General features: G+C 43.0%; 1 protein-coding gene across 1 annotated transcript in view; it reads left to right on the forward strand.

Annotated features, from left to right (window-relative positions):
- SAMD4A (sterile alpha motif domain containing 4A) overlaps positions 1–24,521 on the forward strand; it is a 2,460,818-nt gene that overhangs the window by 2,401,308 nt on the left and 34,989 nt on the right. The gene's annotated exons all lie outside the window — the stretch shown is intronic.

Raw genomic sequence — 24,521 nt, forward strand, 5'->3', positions numbered from 1 at the left:
GTCAGAACAAAATTCTCTGCAAGTAGGACCAGGTGCAAGGCAGGAACTGGTACAAGTAGACAAAAAATGCCAGCACCAAATGCAGTAAAAAGCACCAAAAAAGACTAATAAATTAAATATTTTATTGAAGTATAATATACATCCCAGACTGGTTTCAGCCAACAGGCTTTCCTCAGTGGGAATGAAAGTAGTTACAACTGTGAAGTGACACACATGTATATATAACATGAACCATCCAATAAGATTCTTCCCAAAGTGTTCTTCAAAACATTCAAATTGTTTCCTGTGTGGAAAATGAAAAAAGAATGAAAAGTTATGCAATAAAACCACATTATTAATATATAATGTAACAAATAAAAAATAAAGAATAGAGATAAAAATAAAACACATAATATTATAAATGGTCATTCAAACCGGGTGAAAACAAAGCACCTAGTTTAATGATCTAATACTTCTCTTTTTTAGTCAGGATTGAATGCCATCCTTGCTTGTTGGATCTGATACCAAGAATTTTGTCAATAATAGTGAACTGGAATCTGGCTGAGTTGTGGTGTAGGCAATGTCTGTATAGAGCATTTGTCTCTCTCTTGGTTCGTATGTCACTACGATGCTCAGACATACGTAAACTAAGTGGTCGTGATGTTTGTCCAACATAAAATGAGCCACATGTACATGTTGCAAGGTACACCACCCAATCACTGTTACAATTGCCAAAAAATGTTATGTCATAAATCCTGTCAGTGTTTTTGCTGGTGAACTGTTTGGATGTGAAAATAAATGGACATGATGAACAATGACCACAGTTGTAAATACCCCATCGTTTGTCACCTGTCATGGTTAATTGATGGTATATAGCTCCAGCCGAGCTCACCCTTTAAAAATATAAGAAAAATGACCCAAGTGTCCTGCCTCTTCTATATCCACACTTACATACATCACCAATCAGAGGTGTAAGTTCATCATTGGCAGTAAGAATGTTCCAATGTTTGGATATAACATTCCTGATTAAGGTGATATTTCGTCCAAATGTTGTGATGAACCAGATAGATTCACCCTGTTCAGTATGAATTTTACCACGCTATGTAAGAAGTGAGGTTCTAGTTGAGTTGGAGGCAACTTGTCGAGCAGCCTGGCTGTCCGGCTCATTGTAATCCCTAGCTCTAAACCTGTTGACCAGATCTTGTTGGGATTTTTCATAATAATTTTCTAAGGAACAGATTTTACGAATCCTGAGGAATTGAGATTTGGGTATGTTTCGGATAATGTGGCTGGGGTGCATACTGGTTGCATGTAGTAAGTTGTTATACTGGGGATATTTGCGAAATGTTTTGCTTTGTAAAGTGTTGTCTGGATTCCGAGTTATGGTAACGTCCAAAAAAATTAATTTCAGACCTGTCACAAGTTAACGTGAATTCTATGCCCCATTTATTCTGATTGAGATACAATACAGATTCTGCCAAATATTCCTCATCTGAACGCCAAACCAACCAACAATCATCCAGATACCTATGCCAAATGTCAAGTTCCTCAAGGTATAGATTATGTGTGGAGTCATAAATGAGATGTTCCTCAATGTATCCCATAAACAGGTCTGCATATATAGGAGCGAAGGATACTCCCATAGCAGTACCTTTAAGCTGCCAGTAACATTCTTCCTGAAAATGGAATACATTTTTGTTAAGAACATGCTTGGTCATGCAGACCAAAAGTGTGTTAAAGCCTGCGGGATATAGTTGAGCTTTGTCCAGCCAAACACTGAGGGCTTCCAATGCAGCCCAGTGTGGTATATTGGTGTATAAGGCCTTGACATCCAGGGTGCAGAGTAGCCAGTCAGGTTCGAGTTGGCTGTCAGAAATTATTTGTAAAAATTGTGTAGTGTCCTGTATTCTGGCACGAATTAAGCCAAGTAGTGGTTTGAGATTTAGTGTAAGGAACTCAGATAGTGGTTCAGTCAAAGAACTCATGCCTGATGCAATCAGTCTTCCAGGAGGTTTATTAAGGCATTTATGTATCTTAGGCAAAAGATATAATGTTTGTTTCTGTGGATCTTGGACTGTAAGATGTGTCTTCACCTTATCAGATATGATACCCTCTGAGACCGCCAGATCCAAAAAATCATCAATTTCCCGCTTGAAATTCGGAGTGGGGTCAATAGGCTTTTTCATATAATGGGAAGGGTTGGACAATTGTCCATTTCCCTCCCCCTAATCCGTGTCGATGATAACTATGGCCCCACCCTTGTCAGCTTGGGTAATGACACTATTTTTGTTGTCCCTAAGTTGTTGTAATGCCTGTTGTTCATTGGTAGATAGATTGTGTTTCAAGGGGACAAACTGATCTAACAAAGTGTATATCCCTCAGTACTGCTTGTTGAAAGACAGCTACATTGCGATTCATAGGTGGTACAAAGTTGGATTTGTGAAATATGAACTCATTAGATCTTTGAGAGTTTGGTCTAGACCCAAAGAAAAGTTTGAGGTTAATCCTGCAACAAAAGTCATTAATATCATTAACTATGTCCGATTCATCAACAAAAAACCCAGGAACAAAGTTTAAACCTTTATTCAAAAGTTTCTTTTGGTCCTCTGTTAAAACAGTTTTAGAAATGTTCAAAATGTTACAATCTTTTGTCTCATAAACATTTGCAGAAGACCCTAGATTGTATCTATCTTTGTACCTTCTATGTTTTCTCCCACCCCTCCTCCTAATGCGTTTAAAGGATGGTCTGATTTTTGGATTTCGTGGAAACAGGGGATTCCACAGTGTTAGTGCCTTCAGTGTCTGTAATGTAGGAATCCTCCGCTGATGTACTGCTATATGTATGAGACCCCTTCAATATTGATCTGGGTCTTTTTTTGTTCCTACCAGGGTTCTGCCTGGTATCCATAAATCTGACATTTTTAGTAGTGTCAAAAGGTCGCCCCCTCTGATAATCGGTTAGATCCCTATCACATTTTTTTTTATTTTTTTGTCCTTGATTTGTTTTTCAAACACCAGCAGTTCTTTTGACAGCATATTGAGGCATGTAGAAAATTGTGAATGTCCCTCATAAATTTTGACTTCCCCACACAGGTCACCAACCTCTTTGATGTTAGTTTCAATGGTTCGTTCATAATGAGAACTTAAAATTCGAACAAAGTTCATAGATGCCTGTTGTTGGGCTTGATACCATTCATTGGTCAAGGTTTCATCAGTCTTACTTACTAAAGGTTGGGTTTTAATTCTCAGACCCCTGGGGGTTATTTCCTTATTCAGGTAGGCTTTGAAAAGCCTCAAATGCCATATATTTGTTCTCAAACTTTTCATGCTTTTGCTAAGTTTATGAAAAGCAATATTGCATCCTTCAGCTGGATCTGTTTGATGTGGTATACCATTCTGGGTTAGTATACCAAAAACACCAATGTAATTTTTGCCGGCACAAAGCTCCTGAAGTATTGGTTCCAGATCCATGACAATAAGCTGTTGAAATTGTGGATCTATTCAGATCCCAAAGTGTGTATGTTACTATACGTGGGAAAAGTCAAAATATTATATGGTGGGTATATGCTATAGGCTGTCAAGAGAACTAGCCTGATAACCCCCTGGGGTGAATATGTATCCAGTCTAATAGAAGTGAACCAACATATCAGAGAGGCAATCCAGGCACTTACCAAAAATCATACCAATAAATCTAAATGTAAATAAGTAGTAACCAATGAACTCTGGCCACAAACTGGCATGAATGGAAAAAGTAGAATCCACTTCAGACATTCGTATCAGACAGAATCCTAATGAGGTTGTTGGGTATATACAAGCATAAATATTCAGAATGTTCCTTAAAAGTACTAGAAATTAAACATCACATAGTGAGAATGTTTATATGAAAATGAACAATATTGGAGTTTAGCCCTCATGATAGCATTCATGGTACAAACCCCCCCCCCAAAAAAACAGTCTGTTTCTGTCCCTAAACTAGGCATAAATCCATGTGTCACAAGATGGGTTGCCAACTGGCTCACTGACAGAACCCACACTGTAAAAGTTGCAGACTCCAAATCTGACCTCAAACCAGTGACAAGTGGAGTACCACAGGGTTCCGTCCTGGGACCACTCCTGTTTGGTATCTACTTCTCTGAAGTACAGGCTAACACAGAAGGCCTCTGTCTAAAGAAGTTCGCAGATGACTGCAAACTAGGAGCCATAGTCAAGTCCCCAAATGATGTGAACATCCTACAGAAGGGCCTCTCTGAGACAGATGCCTGGTGTCAGAGCCATGGCCTCAAGCTCAGTGCCAAAAAGTGCAGTGTCATCCCCTTTGGTAAAAACTCTGTACCCATGAGCTACCACATAGGCAGCAATCTACTTAACACCGAATGCGTGATAAGAGACCTTGGGACCCAGGTGGACAGTAGTCTCTCCTTTGATAGTCACATCACCACAGTAGTCAGGAAGTCCTTCTGTGTGGCACACCACATCATAAAAGGGTGCTCATCCAGAAAAAAAGAGGTCATCATTCCCCTCTACTCGACACTCATTAGACCCATTATAGAGTACAACGCTCCTTTTGGAATGTACCTCACAAGACATCTGCAGCAGCTGGAAAGGCCACACACAGAAGTACCTCACAAAGAGGATTACTGGACTCAAACAAATGCCCTACACTGACCGCCTCAAAAAACTCCAGCTTTACTCCGTAGCATATCGCCTACTCCGAGGTGATCTCTGCCTAACATATAAAGTTGTGTCAAACCCAAAGCTGTTGGACATGCTACACCTAAAGAAATCCCAATCCCTCCGAGCTACATGCTCTAGGGACCTAAACATTGTCACCACAATAAACAGGACATGCTGGAGGGATAGATTCCTATCCCAGAGACTTCCCATACTCTGGAACAGGCTACCCATCTATGTCAAGCAAAGTTTTTCATTAGCACTCTTCAAGAAAAATCTTGATGAGTGGATGGGAAATAGGAAATACACCCCGGGGATCACTTCTGTGTCTCTGCTCGACAGTGGCACAGGAAAATAACTTTCTTGGGTGGCGTAAGCCAGGGAACCTTGTTGGCTAGGCTTATGTAGGCCCTTGGCCCAATAGCCTAGTACCTACCTATGAACCTATAAAGGCCTTGTGCCACTCTGCATCAAAAAAGAACTGTTCTGTTGTTCTTATATTTAGAATGTTGGGTATAATGTCCCATCCAGGCAAATAAATAATCTTCGTAGTTATATGTCATTCATTAAAGAATAAGATATTATAGTCGGTACTAAAATACAGTCAGCAGTATGCCAATGTTGCTCAACCCTATTGAAAATGTGGTCAAATTGGCCTTAAAAGCTGAATCCAGTTAAATTAGTACCTGAGTGTGGCCATAACCACCAACATCCTTAATGAGAGTAATAAATATTGTTCATGGAGTAATCAAAGATGTGAACAATCATATATGATCATATAAAAGTAGAATAAGTCGACAAAAATGTTATCCAGCCCTATGAAACAGTTTAACGAGTTTGGCTTAACGTAACTCAATCTAGCTTGATTGGTATCAAACTGGTATCAAGCTGTCAAAACAACATCTCAGTTGTATTTAAATTATCTAAATAATGGCTTAACATACAGTGGCAGCAAGTATATGAAAATCCACTTGACAACATGAACATGCAGCTAGTTATAATACAGGAAATTGTAACTCCTACATGTTAAATAATCATGGAAGCTATTTTGAGTGCATTATAACATCCAACATATGTACAGAGTCCAATAGTAGTCCCACTGGTAAGAAACAAAGTTTTATCTCTTTAGTGGCCAAATTTATTCCAGGAACGATGTTTCTGCACCCAGTTCCATACATCTATAGCCCCAAAGGCATATATTCAGTAGCTGGAAATCAGTATTGATCCCAACATATATACCTGGTTTATTAGAGCCATGTAACTTGTAGTTGCAGTGTCCAAAGTTAGTTAAATTCCCAGTGAATACATCCAGGTCGAAATATTTCTGGAGTTTGAATACGCCTTAGTGAGGCATGAAAGAAAATAGAGTCACCCAAAAGTATGTTATAGCCAAGATCAGTTCCGTGTTATTCAACATTCATCCACCAAAAAAAAACAATGATTGTTGCCAAAAACAGCTGTACATCCACGAAGAGACCCCTAGCTCACATAGCTAGTCGCATATAGGTGTTTGCGCCATGAAGTTATGCCCTCAGCATGAGAAACAAAAAAAGGGCCATAAAGAAACAATGTTGAGCTTGTTTTAATGCAGGCGAGGCGAGTCCTAAAACCCAGTATTAATCACACAAACAGACTGACCAGGAAAGCACTGAATAAAACTGATTCCAGCCCAAACAGTTATTGAAACAGTACCTTGTACATAAAAAACAACATGGCTTCCACTTCCCAACATGAAACGAAGAGATTTGTTGTTATATATGCCGAGTGAAGCCCAGTTCAGCCAGATTGTAGGATGATGTGGTGAATAGATCCAAAATTATCGAAAACTCACTGTTTGTGGAAATTATCTGTGGGAAACCTGGGATAGTCCTGAGTAGCAGAGAGAACCTCCACTACAGGCACTGATTGTGCTAACACTGAAAAGTCCACAGCAGAGTACAGGAAGTCAAAGTCAGAACAAAACTCTCTGCAAGTAGGACCAGGTGCAAGGCAGGAACTAGTAGAAGTAGACAAAAAACGCCAGCACCAAATGCAGTAAAAAGCACCAAAAAAGACTAATAAAATAGAATACATAAGTATTTTATTGAAGTATAATATACATCCCAGACCGGTTTCAGCCAACAGGATTTCCTCACTGGGAATGAAAGTAGTTACAACTGTGAAGTGACACATGTGTGTATATAACATGAACCATACATGTGTGTCACTTCACAGTTGTAACTACTTTCATTCCCACTGAGGAAAGCCTGTTGGCTGAAACCAGTCTGGGATGTATATTATACTTCAATAAAATACTTATGTATTTAATTTATTAGTCTTTTCTGTGCTTTTTACTGCATTTGGTGCTGGCATTACCAGCAATCTCAGCAAATTGTCACTGGCTCCAGTTCAAGTATTAGATTTTATTGGGGCACGATTGAACACAATTCAAACCAAATTCTTTTAAGCTCAAAGAGAATCCAGTCTCAGAAGCTACATGTCTTTGCATTCTTCAAGCTCAGTCATATTAAGGGCATTGGAGTCTATGGCGGCCACGATCAGTCTTTTACGCATGGCTTGTTTTCACATGCGGGTACTTCAGTGGGACCTCGCAGTTCAGTGGCCCATGTTAGATCTTCCGTTGGGTCTCTCGGGTGTGCAGGGACTCTCTTCTGTGGTGGATTAATTCCCTGGACATTGTCCAGGGTCACCCCTTTCTTCCACCTTCCATTTCAGCCACAGTGACTATGGACGTCTCCCTGCTAGGTTGGGGGGCACTGCTTGGGAAGGACAGTCCAAGGCATGTGGTCCCCCTATGAGTCCAAATTTCATATCAACATCCTGGAGATAAGGGCAGTGCTTCTAGCGTTGCAGGCTCTCCATGCCCATATTCCCCCAGGGAAGATTACTATCCAGATGGACAGTATGTCTGTGGTCGGGTACATAAACAAATGGGGGAAACCAGGTCTTATCCCCTATGTCACAAAGCCATGAAAGTGTGGGAGTGGGCAGTCTCCACTGGCCGTCTTCTGGTGGCAATGAACATTCCAGGGAGGTCCAACATTCTAGCAGACAGGCTCAGCAGGTCTATTCTGATGCTTTACAAGTGGTCTCTGAATCCTTTGGTAGTGAAATAGATCTTTCTCAAGTGGGGTCAGCCTTGCTGCAGTCTCTTTGCCTCTCCTTCCAACGTGAAATGCAGTGAGTTTTTTGCTCTGAACCCCCCACTGGGGGAAGCCACCAGAGATGCTCTTATTCATGCTTGGCCCTCCTCCTTTCTGTATGCTTATCCTCCTCTTCCCTTGATACCAAAATTTCTTCAGAAAGCTCGCAGGCTGGGGAGCTTAGTCATCTTCATTGCCCCATTCTGGCCTCACCAAGTCTGGTTCCCCTCTCTGTGATTTCATCTTGTGACTCCACCATGGATGTTGGATCCAGTTTTGGATCTCATTCATCCTTCGGGGACTCCCCATCCAGACCTTATCAGTCTGAAGCTCACTGCTTGGCTGCTCCAGTTCCCATGATAGTCTGGACTCCCAGGTTATCTTCACCAGTCAAAAGGATTCTGGTTGCGGCTCATAAGTCTTCCACCAGAAAGGTGTACTCCTGCAAATGGAGACATTTTTCGATCTGGGCTTTGCAGTGTGTCCTAGATCCTTTCACTGCCCTGGTTTCTGCGGTTTTAGAATTCTTTGCAGGCATTTATCAGCAAGGTGCTAGTTCTTCTATGGTCAAGGTCCAAATAGCAGTGATTTCAAACTTCCGTGTAGGTGATAACATGGCTTCCTTAGCATTTTCTAAGTTTTGCAGAGCCTTCTTAAAAGGCATCTTTCTACTTCGGCCACCAGTCAAGGACCCTACGGTGCCATGGGATCTTATGTTAGTTCTGCCAGCTTTAGTATCGTCCCTCTTTGAGCCTGCTGCCTCGGTGGATTTGCAATTTTTGTCCTGGAAGACGGCTTTCTTGGTTGCTATTACATCTGCTAGGAGGGTTTCGGGGCTTCAAGCATTGTCAGTCAAGCCCCCTTATTTGATCTTTCATAAGGACAGGGTATCTTTGCATACTAATCCATCCTTTCTTTTTAAAGTAGCTTCTGAATCCAGTATTAATCAGGTGAGTCATCTTCCAGTCTTCTTCTCAAATTTTCAAAATAAGGGAGAATACAAATTGCACTTGTTGGATGTGCACAGACTGGTTCGCTTTTAACTGCACAGGACTAAATCCTTTCGTAAGTCTGACCAATTCTTTATTTCCTACTCTAAGCCCTTTTTAGGGAAACCAGTATCGAAGGTCACCATTGCCCATTGGATTTCCCAGTGTATTACCTTGGCGTATTCTGCTAGGGGTTTATCCCTGCCAGGTCATGTGAAGGTACCTTCCACTAGATCTATGGCTACTTCAGCGGCCTTTTGGTCCAGAGTATCATTAGATGACATCTGCTCTGAGGCTGTTTGGGCTTCTTCACATATCTTCATCTCACATTATAAGTTGGACATCATATCCAGGAACAGGATATCCTTTGGCTTTGCCGTGCTCTGGAATATCCTTCCATGAGGGCGTCCCAGGTGTTTAGTAACTTGGGACTCTGTCTCACAGGTTGAATACCAAATGAAGACAACTTCAGATAAAGAAGTTATGTACTCAACATAATGTTCCATCTGAGTTGTTGCTCTTCATGTGTCATCAACCATCCCTTCCTCCTTCTCCCTGCCTTGCATAGACTGTGTGGTGGTCTGGCTAGTAGAGGATGTGGTCACCACAAGGGTGCCTCTTATTCTCCTTTTCTTGCTTTTGGAGATATTTAACATGGGACAAGATGTTGAGTCAGGTTGGGATGCTAAGTTAGGCAGCAAACTCGAGCTGAAGGGAGGAAGGAAACAGAGGCATTATGGGTAGGGGAGGAGCTTGGAGCTCGGATCAGATGCTGGATATGCGGCTGAGTCGGATCTGTTCCAGATCTGGTAACCCACAGGTTGAAGATAAATGAAGAGCAACAACTCAGATGAAACGTTATGGTGAGTACATAACTTATTTTTTCCACTACTCATTCTTTAAATTCCTGTCTTTTTAACAGATAGGTAGGAAATTGCCTCTGTCTCATTTTTACTTCATTACCTTGCATTTTTTTCTTGTTTTTTTATCGATGCGTGATCTGAAATAGTTATCGGATGTGTGTCTTATCTTTCAATTAAACGCAAGTTTGTTTGTAATATAATTAATATCTTGTCTGGTCCAGTTATTATACCTTGGGGAATATTATGTAAATTCTGTCTGTGTTCCTGCTAGTGAATTCATGCCTTTCATATAAATTATATTCATAAATTTTGTCAGAAATCTGCTTCAATTGTTGTACTAGGTCCCTTTTATACAGCCCACCTATTGCAAATCAAGTTCCAGTCCTCACCTATAAGTAATATTCCCAGCTGAAAGCTGATTATTGCTCTCAAAACTTTCTTAAGCTCCATAGTAGCAGTTTTTAATGGAATATAAATACATTCTAGAGTACTCCTCCTCCCTTGCTCATGGCTCTTTATCATAAATCTACCATTATTATCTTTTTTCCCTCTTCTTTTACTGTTGGAGCCTCTCTAGCAATCGGTATTATCACTGATATTCTGAATATCCATCCTAAAATCATTTCTTTGTCATATTCGCATGCTTATTTTTTCCAGCTGTGTCTATTGTAGCATTGCATTCAGTACGCTTTTCTTTTTGTCTATACTTGAAAGGCCATTTACATACCAAGATACAATGGATAGAGTAGCCATTATGAGAAAAAGCTATTAGGTTCATAGGTTCATACTAGGCTATCTGCCCTAGGACATTTATAAGCCTAGCCAGAGTGTGTTTGGCTTTCGCCACCCATTTTAAATTAATTTTGCTATGCCCTTTTTCGAGGTTAGTATACTGTGCCTCTGTCTAACAGTGACACAGAAGTGATACCCGGGGTAAACCCACGATCTCCCATCTACTCATCAAGATTCCTCTTGAAGAGAGTCAGTGAGGGACTCTGCCTAACCTGGACTGGGATTTTATTCCAGAGTGAAGGGAGCCTCTGGGTTATGAATCTGTCCCTCCAGCATGTCCTATTTATTTCATTGCTGAGGTTCAAGTCTCTCGAGCGAGTGGCTCGATGGGATTTGGATTTTCTGAGGTGCAGCATGTCCATTAATTCCGGGTTGGACATGGCTTTATACGTCAGGCACAGATCACCTCTGAACAGGCGGTATGCCACTTAGTAGAGCTGGAGTTTCTTTAACCGGGCAGCATATGGCATCTGTTTGAGCCCTTTGATCCTCTTGGTGAGGTACTTTTGGGGTCTTTCCAGTTGCTGCAGGTGTCTGGTAAGGTGCATCCCAAAAGGGGCATTGTACTCAATTATGGGCCTGATGAGGGATGAGTAAAGAGGCACGATGACCTCCCCTGATCTAGATGTGAATCCCTTCATGATTAGGTGGGCTATATAAAATGTTTTTCTAACCACTTTGGCCACGTGGTTATCAAATGAGAGATTGCTATCAACTTGGGTCCCCAGGTCCCTAATTACTACTTCTGTACTTAATGGATTACCACCTATGTGGTAATTTGTGGGCACTTTGTTTTTGCCAAAGGGGATGTCTATACACTTTTTGGCGTTTAGCTTGAGGCCATGGCTCTGGCACCAGTTGTCTGTTTCTATGAGGCCCTTTTGGAGGATGCTTGTGTCGGCTGGAGAGTCGATTATGGCGCCCAGTTTGCAGTCATCTGCGAACTTGGTCAGCCACTGTCCTTCCGTGTTGGCCTGTACCTCCGAGAAATATATACCGAACAAGAGAGGTCCCAGGACTGAGCCTTGTGGGACGCCACTTGTAACTGGTTTTGAGTCTGACATGGCTCCAGCAATTCTAACCATGTGGGTTCTGTCCTTGAGCCAGTTTGCAACCCATCTAGTGACATAGAGGTTTATATTTAAGCTGGTGAGCTTATCTATAATGCCCGAGTGGAGTATTGTATCAAAGGCTTTTGCGAGGTCCAGGTAGGCTGTGTGGATCACCTTCCCCTCGTCAATGACCTTGGTGACTGTTTCAAAGAAGTCAACAAGGTTTAAGAGGCAGGATCTGCCCTTAACAAAGCCGAACTGGGTAGGATCCAGTGTCTGTAGGTCCCCAATATCTTTATTTATGAGGTCCATGAGGATCCTTTCCATAGCTTTGCAGACCAAGCTAGTCAGGCTTATGGGGCAATAGTTTCCAGGATCCGTTGCGGCACCACCTTTGTGGAGAGGGACCACTGTTGCCGTACGCCACTCTTTGGGTACATATCCTGTAGTAAGGCTGAGATTGAACAGTAGTTTTATGTTTGGGTTTAGCTCTTCTTGGAGTTCATGTAGGACGCAGCCCGGGACACCATCTGGTCCCATTGATGCTGTGTTTTTTGCTTTGGAGAGGGTGGCTCTTACCTGAGCATCTGAGATGTCAGGGGGGCAGCACTCTGCTGGGATAGATATTTGCCCTTTTGGTGGGGAGGGGGGGAGAAGTTTGCGCTGAACCTGTCAGCTAGCATGTTGGCAACGTCTGTGGGTTCGGTGTATTTTTTGTCATTTTGGACTAATTCTGAGCATATCTGGGAATTCACACCCAGGTTACTAACATAACTAAAGAAAGCCTTGTGATTATCCTTAGTGTCCTGTGCAATTTTTCTCTTGAAGCTGGCCTTAGACGATTTTATGAGTGCCTATAGTTTTTTGCTAATACTGATCAGAGATGCCTTCCCTTTTTGGGATTTTGCTCTATCATGTAGTAGCTTCCTCCTTCTATTGTATAGTTTGTTTATGGCTGGGGTCCACCAGACAGGACGTCTGCCTTTGGAGGATTGGGTCTTGGTTTTATTTGGGATTGCATGATCCATGCATTCCTGAAGGTGTTCATAGAATGCATTTATAAAGGATTCTGCGGTCTGGGCCAGATTTTCCACAGGCCCGGGGCTTTGAAGGATTCCACCTCGGTTTTGAGGAGTGTGAAATTTGCTTTAGAGAAGTTTTTCACTGTGGTTTTCTGGGCAGGGGGTGGGGTCGGGATGTGAATATCCAGTGAGATTAGTTTATGGTCTGATCTTACCAGTGAAGGATACACTTCTGGTCTGGAGCATAAAGTCCCCATGTTGGTGATGATCAGGTCCAGTATGTTTTCCCCTCTTGTGGGAGTGGTAACAAGTTGTTCCATAGCATTTGAGTTTATAAATTCTAGGAACCTTTGGGCTAGGGTGTTGGAGCTAGAGTAATGCTCCCAGTCTATGTTTGGGTAATTGAAGTCGCCCAATATAATGGTGTTTGGAGAGACCTTCATATTTTCCAGTGTTCTCAGGAAGGCCGAGTGGGGTTCCTGGGTTTTGGGAGGGTGGTCTGTAGCAGGCTATAAACTGGAAGGCAGTTTTACCCACTGTTAGTTGCACATGGATAGTCTCTGATGCTTGTGCTGTGCCACCAACCTGGAGGTGTGGGTATCTTTGACTAATATTGATACTCCCTCCTTTTGTGGTTTGGTCCAAGTTTTGGGGCGAAAAGCATGGTATGAGGTATAACCTGGTAGTGCTGGGGTGCTCTCGGAGCCTTGAACCAGGTTTCTGTTACTGCACAGATATCAATGTTCTCCATGCTAAGGAGAGTTTCGAAAAGGTGCATCTTGAGGTTTAGACTTCTGGCGTTGAGTAGCATTACTCTTACTTTCTTATCCCTTGTGATACCTATGGAGGTGGGTTTGTCTTTTGAGCCTTGCCTAAAAAAGGCACTATGGGGGTAGCAAGAGCCTTTGCCAATATCCGAAAGCCCAGGGGTGACAGGTGCAAGCCATCCCTAGCAAAGCATCGTGGCTTGTCGAGCATGTCATTCCAGGCTGACAGGCATTGGATCCTCTTTGAATGACACCAATACTTAAGCCAATTGTTGAAATTGATCATCTTGTCTTCATATTGTGGCATCATTCTTGGTGAGGGTAAGATGCTACTCAAGGTCAGGGTCATACCGGCCTGGGCTACATGCTCAGAGAGCTCCTCTATGTCTCTTTTCATGTAGTCCAGGGAGGTACGTCTCAGGTCATTCACACCAGCATGGACAATGACTGAGTCATATTTGTACTTGCCTTGGAGTGACCTGAGTGCTTGTGTTATGTGGCGGATCCTAGTGCCCGACAGGCAGCTCACCGTGACCTTCTCCTTGTTCAGCCTGGTGAGCGGGATGTCAGTGTGCCTGATGATAGAGTCACCTATTACAAGTGTATCAGGTGTGTTGTTTAGCCTTAAGGGCTGTGACTGTTCCGCACACTGGCTTTGTGAGCTATGTGTTGCACGTGTTTTGTTTTGGGGTAGCGGTTGCTTGGGTGTCTGCTTTGGAGGTCTCTGCTGCTTAGGCAGATTTTTATTTAGAGCCTCTGAGTATGTTTTTGTGTGTTTATGTGTTTGGTTTGCTGTCGTGGTAGGTCTGTGTGAGTGTGGTTTCCCTCTCCTCCTGACTGGTTACGCCAGTACTGAGTTGAGAGAGCTTAGCATCCAGTTTGGCTATATGGTTGCATCTCTCACGTGTGTTGGAATTTGTTGGGAGGAGGAGAGGGTTGTCTGTGTACATGAGGCAGTTGTAACATTGCCTCAAGATTCCCAGATTCACCAGCTGGACCGGAGAGGAGATTGACAACTGACCTTTGGACATGCTAGAATAGTATTGGGAATTCCTTTATAATTGAAAAAAAGGGCCAATGGGGAACAAGGTACTCAAGGGGAGTTTGTGAGGGTGTACTGCTTTTAACTTTTTTAGTGCTGACTTATATAATTGCTTTAGTGAGCAAGTGCCAGGTAACTTAAATGCAAAAACGACAAACAGTAACTTTCTTTCAAGTGAAACAAGGAAATAAGTACAGTAAGCAATGCAGATATCACTAGGGATCTACAGAAGCACTGAAAAGCCGCGTTTTATGTGGAATTAGCTTTTCAGGGAAATAACAAGCAAACAAACAACAAGCATACAAACAAAGCTAGATTCAGCAGGCCTGGATCTAGCCTATGCTACAACAAACAAGGTGTACCAATTACAGTAAGAAGCAGTTCAAATATGCAGGCACTATAAGCCATTAACCAGAAATTCCCAGCTCAGAAGGGCAGAGTCCAGCCTCTCTTCCCACAAGAGAGCAGACCACGAACCCTCGTAATGTAAAATAACTGGCCTGAAGCCCAGGTGTTTAAACCAGAACTAATACACTTTTAGAATAACAGACACTGAGCCCTTAATCAGCAGTTCCCAACTTAGAAGGATGTAAGCTACCTGTCCTGCCACCACAGTGCAGGCCACAAACCTTCCTAATGTAAAACAACTGGTCTGAAGCCCAAGTGCTTAATCCAAAAGAATTAGAATGATAGCTACACTTTAATCAAGTTACTACCAAGCAGTAATAAATACAATTGAATACTTTAAAGAATGCCTGGATTAGTGCTCAAGTTATACAAACAAAGCTAGATTCAGCAGGCCTGGATCTAGTCTGTGCTACAGCAATGTTCCCACTTATTGTACTTGACAATTCTTTGAATGTGTATTTCTAAGTTTAATGCACACACTAATGCTTATCAGGCTGATCTTTAATACAGTTGTTTCTTCTCATCTCCATTTGAACTTATGTCATATTTTTAAGACTTTTTGTTTTAATGGAAACCCTAAACAAAAAACTAGATGCATTTTCAGAACACCCTCATTCCCTATTAACTCATAACAAACATGCAAAACTATGTACATTTTCAAGAAATGAAATTTAACCCTCCAGATAGGAACAATTGCCCCAAATTGACAGGTGCGCCCACAGGCATGGCATAGTTTAAAATTAAGTTTACCTATGCTAAAGCCCATCTTAAAATGTGTGTTCCCACTTGCATCAATTGCTGTTTGTTATTTTCTTATCAATAGTCCCCTTCCAGATGTGAAAAACAGCTTCTGTTCTTTCAGAAAACATTAACTTTCACCCCTTAGAAAAAGTGTGCTGGCTGCCTTTAAATAAAATTGTTTTGTTAGGGTCTATATCAGCTTATCGAAAGCTGACCACATCGATCGCTAGTTGATCGAACTCTAAAGGTCGAACAAACAAAATAACGAAGACACGGAAGAGTAATTTTTTTAACCAGGCGAAAAAAATCGCTGGGTCATTGTCAGGAGTTTGCCATTTCTTCCACTGTGGTGTGATTTCAGAGTTGGTATATTTAAGTAGGGGGGGGGGTCACTGCGCCCCCACTTTATGTTTTTTTTTTTTTTTTTTTGCTGAACAGAGATTTTTTTCCCCTGGGAAAAAAATCGCTATTCCATGTCTTTGCTATTTTGGTCATTCGAACTTTTGTGGTTGATCAACTAGCATTCAATGTTATCAGCTTTCGATAAGCTGATATAGACCCGTTTTATAAACTGCATTAAAGTATTACAGCTGCAAAACTGCTTTACAACATGACATGCAGTTTATATCATGAATATTTTATACAGATGCTAATAAGAACAAAATTGTGTTATTTACAGTTACTTCTTTATCCTTGGTATCCTTCTAAATATTAATGAGATAAAGTGAGGTATATGCTTTACAGTCCACCCACAAGTTTAATAATGTCAACAAACGTCCTGTCTTTTCTCAGCCACTTTTTTTTTTTTTTTTTTTTGCAAAGCCATATTTCAGAAATGTGATCGACACTTTATAATCTCCAATTTCTTTACTAATTTCAGTGTTGCTGGCCTTCTTCCTGGTCATATCCATCACCCAATGCAATACTTTGATTCAGATCTAAGGGCACTCCTGATTCTTCCACTCAACTCTTGTGTTTTTTATGTCTCTCAAGAATTCTTTTGGAGCATTAGAAAAGGTTTTCTGGTAAATTCTCTCTATGAGCTTTATTGTTAGAAGAATGAAAAGCAGAGTCCCCTTCTGCTTCTTGGCTCACTTTTTGTTGGATATTTTTTATTTCCTCCTTAGCCTGTTCTGTATCAAAAATGTATTTCATCCTCCAGGAAAAAAATACTCTGAAGGCAGCTGGATACAGCAGCTTAAATCTCACACCTGCCTCTCAACATTTCCTGATGTTGGGATGCATTCCTTCTCTTCTGCATAGTGTACAGTGAATATTCATACAGTAAATGTTCAATCTGATATTGTCAGTTTTCATTTCATCCTCACATATAGATTTGGATCGGATCCAGTGGATCCAACTCAGCCATTACAGTAGATCATGACAACCAGAAAGCTCTTGGGCACCTCCCCTTACCCATAATGCACCATTCCCTGTTACCTCAGATCCCATTTGGCACTTTGTGAAGACGTGGTCATTCTTGTGCTCTTGAGCAGGTAAGTGGGATTTTTCACACTTTATTACCTTTTTTCCTTCCTCTTTTATTAAGGTTCTAGTTTTAACTGTCAACACTTTCTCCCCCGTCATATTAAGACTTCCATCTTTCTCAGTAACTGCTTTTTATTAGGTTACTTTCACTTTCCCTACCTTATATCCTTCAGGGTAGCTCTGCTCCTATCATTATTAGCTTCCCTCTTCTTTCTCTTTTCACTTTCTCTCTTTCTGATAAGTGGAGAGTTATATATTGAAATTTTATTGCCATTTTTTGTTGAACTCTATCTCCTTTCTTGTGTGTGCAAGCGCATACCTGTGTGTGTGTGTGTGTGTGTGTGTGTGTGTGTGTGTGTGTGTGTGTGTGTGTGTGTGTGTGTCCTCTGCCATACTTTACTATGGCTGCCAAATCTGAAAAGCCAGCTGGCTTTAAGAAATGTTCTAAGTGTGGCACAAAATTCCTTTTAGTAACTCACACAGTTTATGATGTCGTTCTATTCACATGTTGCAGTACTTATATCAGTAGGGAGTTGCTGCTAGCAGTGCCACCTTCTGGCCAGTATACCAAAGTCTTTGTTCCTGGAGGGTACGTGTGACATCCCTTGTCAGGGTCATAAACTGACATAGGGTATAAAGATGACGTCTGCACTCGCCCTCCTCAGAATTTTCTTGCTGCAATGACTCCTGTTCGCCAGTTCCGAAAGCAGATTGCATTTCAGATGACCATTAACATTTCCAGATCGGATGACCGTTTCATTCTGCCGATACAGATAAGTGCCCTGTTGGGTTTTTTCATTGCCTTTGATTATTGTTATAATCCAGATCGGATGACCGTTTCATTCTACTGATACAGATAAGTGCCCTGTTGGGTTTTTTCATTGCCTTTGATTATTGTTATATCAGCTAGAAAGGGGAAGTGTGCTTGTGGGAGAAAAAATCTTCATTTGCAAATCTTTTGTTCCTAGAACCCTTCGCAGCTGTCTTGCTGCATTAAAATTGTATTTAGAAAATCAGAGACTCAGTCATCTTGGGCTCGGTATGGAAGAGGGAGTAGGCCTGTCCGAAGAGCCACCGAGGTAGAAGGGCAAAAAAGTTAGGCCGGAATCCCTTGCTGCGCCTCAGGCATCTAAGAAGGTTCTTGAGGTTGATGAAAGCCCGGCATCTTCTCAGCCATCGGTTTCCAAACCAGGCCCTGGAACCACTTTGGAAGCTGGGGTGGTGAAAACCTTTAGTACGTCCACTGAGGCTACTCAGCCATCAAATCCAGTTGGTGGAAAGGAACCACGACTCAGTCTGTCGGAGGGCCTAGCTCCTTCTCTTCCACACAGACAGATGTCCGCTCCGATTCTCTCTCCACTGACTACTCCTTTAAAGAAAAAACAAAAAGTTAAACACACTGAAACCCAACCAGTTCCGAGATGGGAAGTTTTCTCTCAGAGCCTTTTTAAGGCTTTTCAGGCCCTACAAACACAGCAGGCCCCACCCCCACTCCCACTACTCGACATACTTTACAGGTTTCTGAGGAAGAGTCCTCCACTTCAGAGGAAACCTTTTCATATGAATCCCAAATAGAGTCCCCAAAAGATTTCATCACCCCAGAGGAGGAAGACTCCATTACTCCTGAACCTCCAGGGGAAGAAATTACTGTTGGAGACACAATCTCCCTCATGAGGGAGCATTTCAAATGGCAAGCATCTGAAGTTTCTGATACCAAGAAAAGATACTTTGACCTTTTACAGATGGAGCAACCCTCTCCTTCAGCAGTGGCTCCCTTGCTACCTGTCTTTCAGGATGCCTTCCTGGCCTCTTCACAGTCCCCTGACTCTCAACCACCAGCTGTTAAACGTCCAGACCATTTTTACAAGGTCCCTCAGGATATCCAGTACCTCTTTAGGAACCCTCCAGAAGACCCAGCAGTTATTGCTATCTCTGTTGATAAATCATCCAGGCAATTACCTTCACCTGCTCTTTATCCCACAGACAAAGACATCAAATACATGGACAGACTAGGGAAGAAAGTTTATACCTCCTGTACTCTGGTTATTAAAGCTCTCAACTATCAAACACATATGGTTAAATATGTCTCCACATTACTATCTGAGGCACCAGACTCTCTCATTAAAACTCAACTTAACACCCTTCTTTCCACTGCATCCCAAGTAAGTAGGCACTCAGTAAAGTGCAGTTATGATGCTGTGGAAGCCTCATCTAAGTCTGCTGCATCTGGTTCAGTCTTGAGGCCATATTCTTGGGTGAGACTATAACTCCTGCCCATGGATGTGCAAACAAAATTGCTGGATGCACCCCTGGATAATAAGGCCCTGTTTGGCCAAGCCTCAGCAAAACTTCTTAAGTCCCTTAAAGAAAAGGGTAAGCAACTTCAGAATCTTAAACACCTTCTGGTGTCTCCTATACCCAGATATCACAGGAATTATCCACAGAAACATTCCTTTGTTAGAAGGCAGTCAGCACGCACTGTTCCACAGTCTAAAGGATGTAGACAAACCAGGAAAAGCTCTACTCCTAGGTTTCCAACACGTTCTTCCACTGCCCCCTTTTGAGGCCAGTCTGACCAGTCCAGACCGGCTCCTCTGTGACTACCCTCCCTTGCACCAAAACACTTTCACTCCATCTCACCCTCTCCCTTCCCTCCTGGCGGATTATTAAATCAGAACAATGGGTTCTCTCCATCATTTAGTCAGGTTACTTCATGACTTGGTGGATGATACCACCCTTCAGGGGTATCTCTCAACCACCTGCAAACCAAATGCACCTTTTCCCTCCTATCATTCAGCAGCTTCTAGTTCAAGGTACCATAGAACAGATACCACACCAGCAAAGAAACAGGTTTTTATTCCAGAATGTTTCTGGTACCAAGAAGGGATGACCCTTGGAGCCCAATCCTAGACTTATCCTATCTATGGCTATTTCTCAAAGTTCCCAGTTTCAAAATGATTACCTTACCTCTACTCTTACCACTAATTCCAACTCAGACTTTCATGGTAGCCCTGGACTTAAGGGATGCCTACCTACACATCCCATACACCCAGAATACAGGAAATACCTCAGATTTGCAATAGGCTCCTGCCATTTGCAATTCCCAGCCTTGCCCTTTGGACTCTGTTCTGCCCCTCGAGTATTCACAAAATGCCTGGCCCCCGTCATTGCCCACTGCAGGACCCATGGTATTTAGATATACCCATAACTGGACGACCTGCTCATTCTTCATCAGGACCGCCAAACCCTCCTTTTACATCTACAAAAGGTCATCTCCACCCTATCTCTGTTAGGGTTCAACATAAACCATGAAAAATCACACCTGATCCCCTCTCAAGACCTGGTTTTCCTGGGTTGCAGGATCAAAACATTCATTCCACATCAAAGAATCCTAGACCTTTGTCTGTATTTTCAAAGAATCCTCTCCCACTCCTCCTTGCCAGAGAGATTTTAAGAATTCTAGGACACATGGCATCACTCAAACCCATACTGCCTCTGGCAAAACTCCATATGAAAAAAATCCAGTGGGTCCTGAAAAACCTATGGCGTCAACACTCCCAGCCCCTGGACACCCCCCTCCCCTTAATTCAGTGTCTGACGAAGGAACTCCAGTGGTGGATCTCAGCTCTTCAGCTCAACCAAGGGATCCACCTTCAGATCCCAACCCCCCTGCAACAGGTCTCCACAGATGCCTCCGACTTGGGGTGGGGAGGGGGGGCAGTGCTACTTACAAGCCAAAAACAACTCTCGGTGCAGGGCATATGGTCCATCTCAAGACTAAAGAACCATATCAACATCAAAGAAATGAGGGCCTTACACCTGACCCTGCTAAATTTAAAATCAGTCCTTCTCCCAGGAACCCTGATAGTAACACAGACAATATGATGGTCCTGTGATACATCAACAAGCAGGGGGGAACAAAGTCCTACCCTCTGTGCAGCCTAGCAATCCAGATCTGGAACCTAGCAGTATCTCTCCACATACATCTGCTAGCTGTCTATATCCCTTCCACAGAGAATGTCATGGCAGACTACCTGAACTACCTGAGCAGAATTTTAGCTCCAAGTCACGAATGGATGCTTCACAAGGAAGTATTTCTAGACATAATCCACAGGTGAGGTATTCTACAAGCAGACCTTTTTGCTTCCACCCAGAACAGACAGATGCCCAAATTCTGCACAAGGAATCCACATCCACAAGCATGGAAAGTGAATGCCTTCTCCTTCTTTTGTGGGGGAAATGTACCTCTATTCCTTCTCCCCAGTCACACTAATTCAGAAAGTTCTTATGAAAATATAGAGGGACAACCCAAAAATCCTACTGGTGACCCCCTTTTGGCCAAGACAGCATTGATTTCCCCTCTTATACTTACTAGCCAAGGGCAATCACCACAGGTTACCCCACAGAATAGACCTACTCACACAGGACAGAAGATCCTTACTACACCCTCAGGTAGACAATCTGAAATTAACCTTATGGGTAATAGAGTTTTAATCCCCTCCAGACACCTATACTCAGAGGACGTACTCAGTGTTCTGCATGAGGCCAGAAAACCTAGTACTAGGAGAAACTATGTATCCAAATGGAACAGATTCTCCTACTGGTGTCAACAGAAAAACCAGTACCCTCTAACTACTTCTATACCTATGGTCCTTTCCTACTTGTGTTTGCTACTGTACTCAGGACTAACATATTCATCTGTCAAAGTGCATTTATCTGCTGTCTCTGCCTGTCTGCCAATCTCCCCTCCTCTGGCTTCCAGACTGGAGGCGAATCTTTTCCTCAAGGGAGTGCTTTACATAAGGTCTCCCAGGAAACCTATTCCTCCCCCTTGGGATCTGAACGTTGTACTAGAAAAACTTACATTGCCACCTTTTGAACCAGCTCATTCAGTATCCCTAAAACTATGTACACTGAAAACAGTTTTACTAGTGGCCATTATATCTGCCAGGAGGGTATCCGAGATCCAAGCCCTCATGGTTACCTCTCCTTACCTTATTTTCCACAAGGATAGAGTTGCCCTAAGGACCAACCCTTCTTTCATGCCGAAGGTGGTTAATGAACTTTCACTAAACCAGACCATCAGTCTACCAGTTTTTTACCCTCAAATGCAAAATTCCTCAGAAAGGGCTCTCCATTCCTTGGATGTCCACAGACAGTTGAGGTACTACTTGGACAAAACCAAACCTGGCAGAAAATCAGATCAACTTTTTTGTCTCCTTCCACCCCAGAGCTCTAGGGAAGGCAGACTCCAAGCAAAACATTTCCTCATGGATTTCAAAATCCATTACCCAATGCTACTCCTTCCATGAAAAATTCCTACGTGGACAAGTCAAACCTCACTCTACCAGGGCAGCTGCTTCCTCAGCTGCCATTTTCAAAGGAATTGACTACACTTCCAACCTGGAAGCTGCCTCTTGGACTTCTGTCCACACCTTCACCATACATTACAAACTGGACCTAGTCTCTAGAGCTAGGACAGGATTTGCCAGGTCTATTTTACAAGGGCTCATTGACCAGGGAACCCAATCCTCCACCCAAAACTATGCCTAAAAGCTTAGGTACTCTCCCTACTGTTATGAATACTGCAACATGTGAATAGAAGGACATAGAATAGTTGTGTGTAAGAACTTACCATTACATTAGATGTCCTTCTCTTCCATGTTAAGGTACTCGACCCCCCCCCCACCTGCCCCTCTACCTTTAACTTCTTGCTTGCCATTCTGACTTGGGGTGACATTAATTGATACCCCCCAATGTCTCCACTGCACACAAACCACCTACTTCCCTGACTCTAGCCTGCATGTAATTCCAAGGGTCCCCTTGGGACTCTTCTACCCACAGGAGTACTACTGTATGCGGCAGTTCATTCTGAGGAGGGTGTGTGCAGACGTCACCTTTATACCCTATGTCAGTTTATGACCCTGACAAGGGACGTCACACGTACCCTCCAGGAACAAAGACTTTGGTATACTAGCTGGAAGGTGGCATTGCTGGCAGCACCTCCCTACTGATATGAATACTGCGACATGAAAGAGAAGGACATCTAAGGTTATGGTAAGTTCTTACACAACTATTCTTTTTTACTGTTTGGGTCCCCTCCATTTACAGGAGGATTGTTCAATTTGTCATTCCTTCAACCATAAGGCCTTGGATGAACAGAAAAAGAAATTGATTTTACAAGGCATGTTGCCATCTTCTTTTGGAGAGGCCATTTCTGGCAGTAACCCCAAGCCTGCTGAAAAGTCCAAGTTGGCTCAGTTGAGCCCCGCTTCTTCCTCCAAGAGCTCTGACAAAGTGAAGAAGTGACCTTCTTCGGCTCCTAAAGAGTCTGTGGAGCCAAAGACTAAAATATTCAGGACGTCTGGAAAACAACTCGGTCGGATCTATCTGCTCCAAGCATGTCTGTCTCAGATCTGGTTTCTCTGGCTCCAAGTCGATCTGATGAAGATAGAGCAGAGCCGATGGACTCTGATCCATCCACCAGCCCTTTTTAAGCTGATTATGTCTCTATCAAGGACCAAATACTGTCCATCTATTGACCTAGTCCCATCGAGAGTACCATCCAACTTTCTTAACAGACCTAGATCTTTGTCCGCCTCCTCTTCCCACTCTACCAGGAAACCTTACAGAAGAAGATGTGGAGTGGATGGTCCAGAAGATGTTGTGGGTGTAAGGCTTTACTAAGTCCCCTTTGGCTCCTACCCATGAGGCCCAAGATTTATCCAGGCCATCCACTCCCCTAGTGGTTCCTCCTCCAACTTCAGGACAAGTTTCAGAGCTAACAGATCTGACATTCCCAGTGTGTTCCAGCTCCGACCTGAGAATTTCTTTTTCTTCAGATTGGGCTTATGCTTGGAACTGCTCAGCGTTTCAGAGCCAGAAAGCTCTCGGGGCCATAGCGAGTCTCACGGGTCATGGGTGCATTCAATTCCAGTATCTTTTGAGCTGTCAATGCACCTCAGGGTTTCTCCGCAAGTCAGTTCGGTTCCAGCTTCAACCCCAGGTGAGCTTCAGAGCTTGAGAGGTCCCTGGTCCATAGGTGTGACCTGTCGAATCCAGGGTCCTTCTGTACTCAGGAGCAGTCAGCCTTTGGGGCTGTGGAGAGGGCCATAGCTGTCTATACAGCTAGGAAGACACCTCCCTACTTGGATCAGCAGTCTTCCCATCAGCAGCCCTTACGCACCTAATCTGACCATGACATTCCACAGGGACAGCAGGTCCTTAGACCCCAGGATATCCATAAGGGTATCTGCTCCTCTTCTGATACCTCCCAAGAGTACCCCACTGAGGAGGTGCCTTGGAGGAGGACTTATAAGAGGAAACAGTTGGACTCCACTGAGGAGTCAGCCAATGAAGACACCAATCTTGATGAGGGAGAAGAATCCCCATGGTCACCTCTTGAGTATGTTTCCTTCGGGGACATCCTGGAGATCTTGAAAGAGAGAGGTGGCTGGCAGACCAGTAATCCTTCACCTGAGGAGTCAGTGTACCTGGCACCCTTTGGATACCGACCGTCTACTTCCTGGGTGATTCCGCCCATCAACGAGCTCATAGACTTGAT

Source organism: Protopterus annectens, chromosome 6.part0, assembly GCF_019279795.1.
Source record: "Protopterus annectens isolate FY-2018-M chromosome 6.part0, PAN1.0, whole genome shotgun sequence".
NCBI classification, from domain to species: domain Eukaryota; kingdom Metazoa; phylum Chordata; order Ceratodontiformes; family Protopteridae; genus Protopterus; species Protopterus annectens.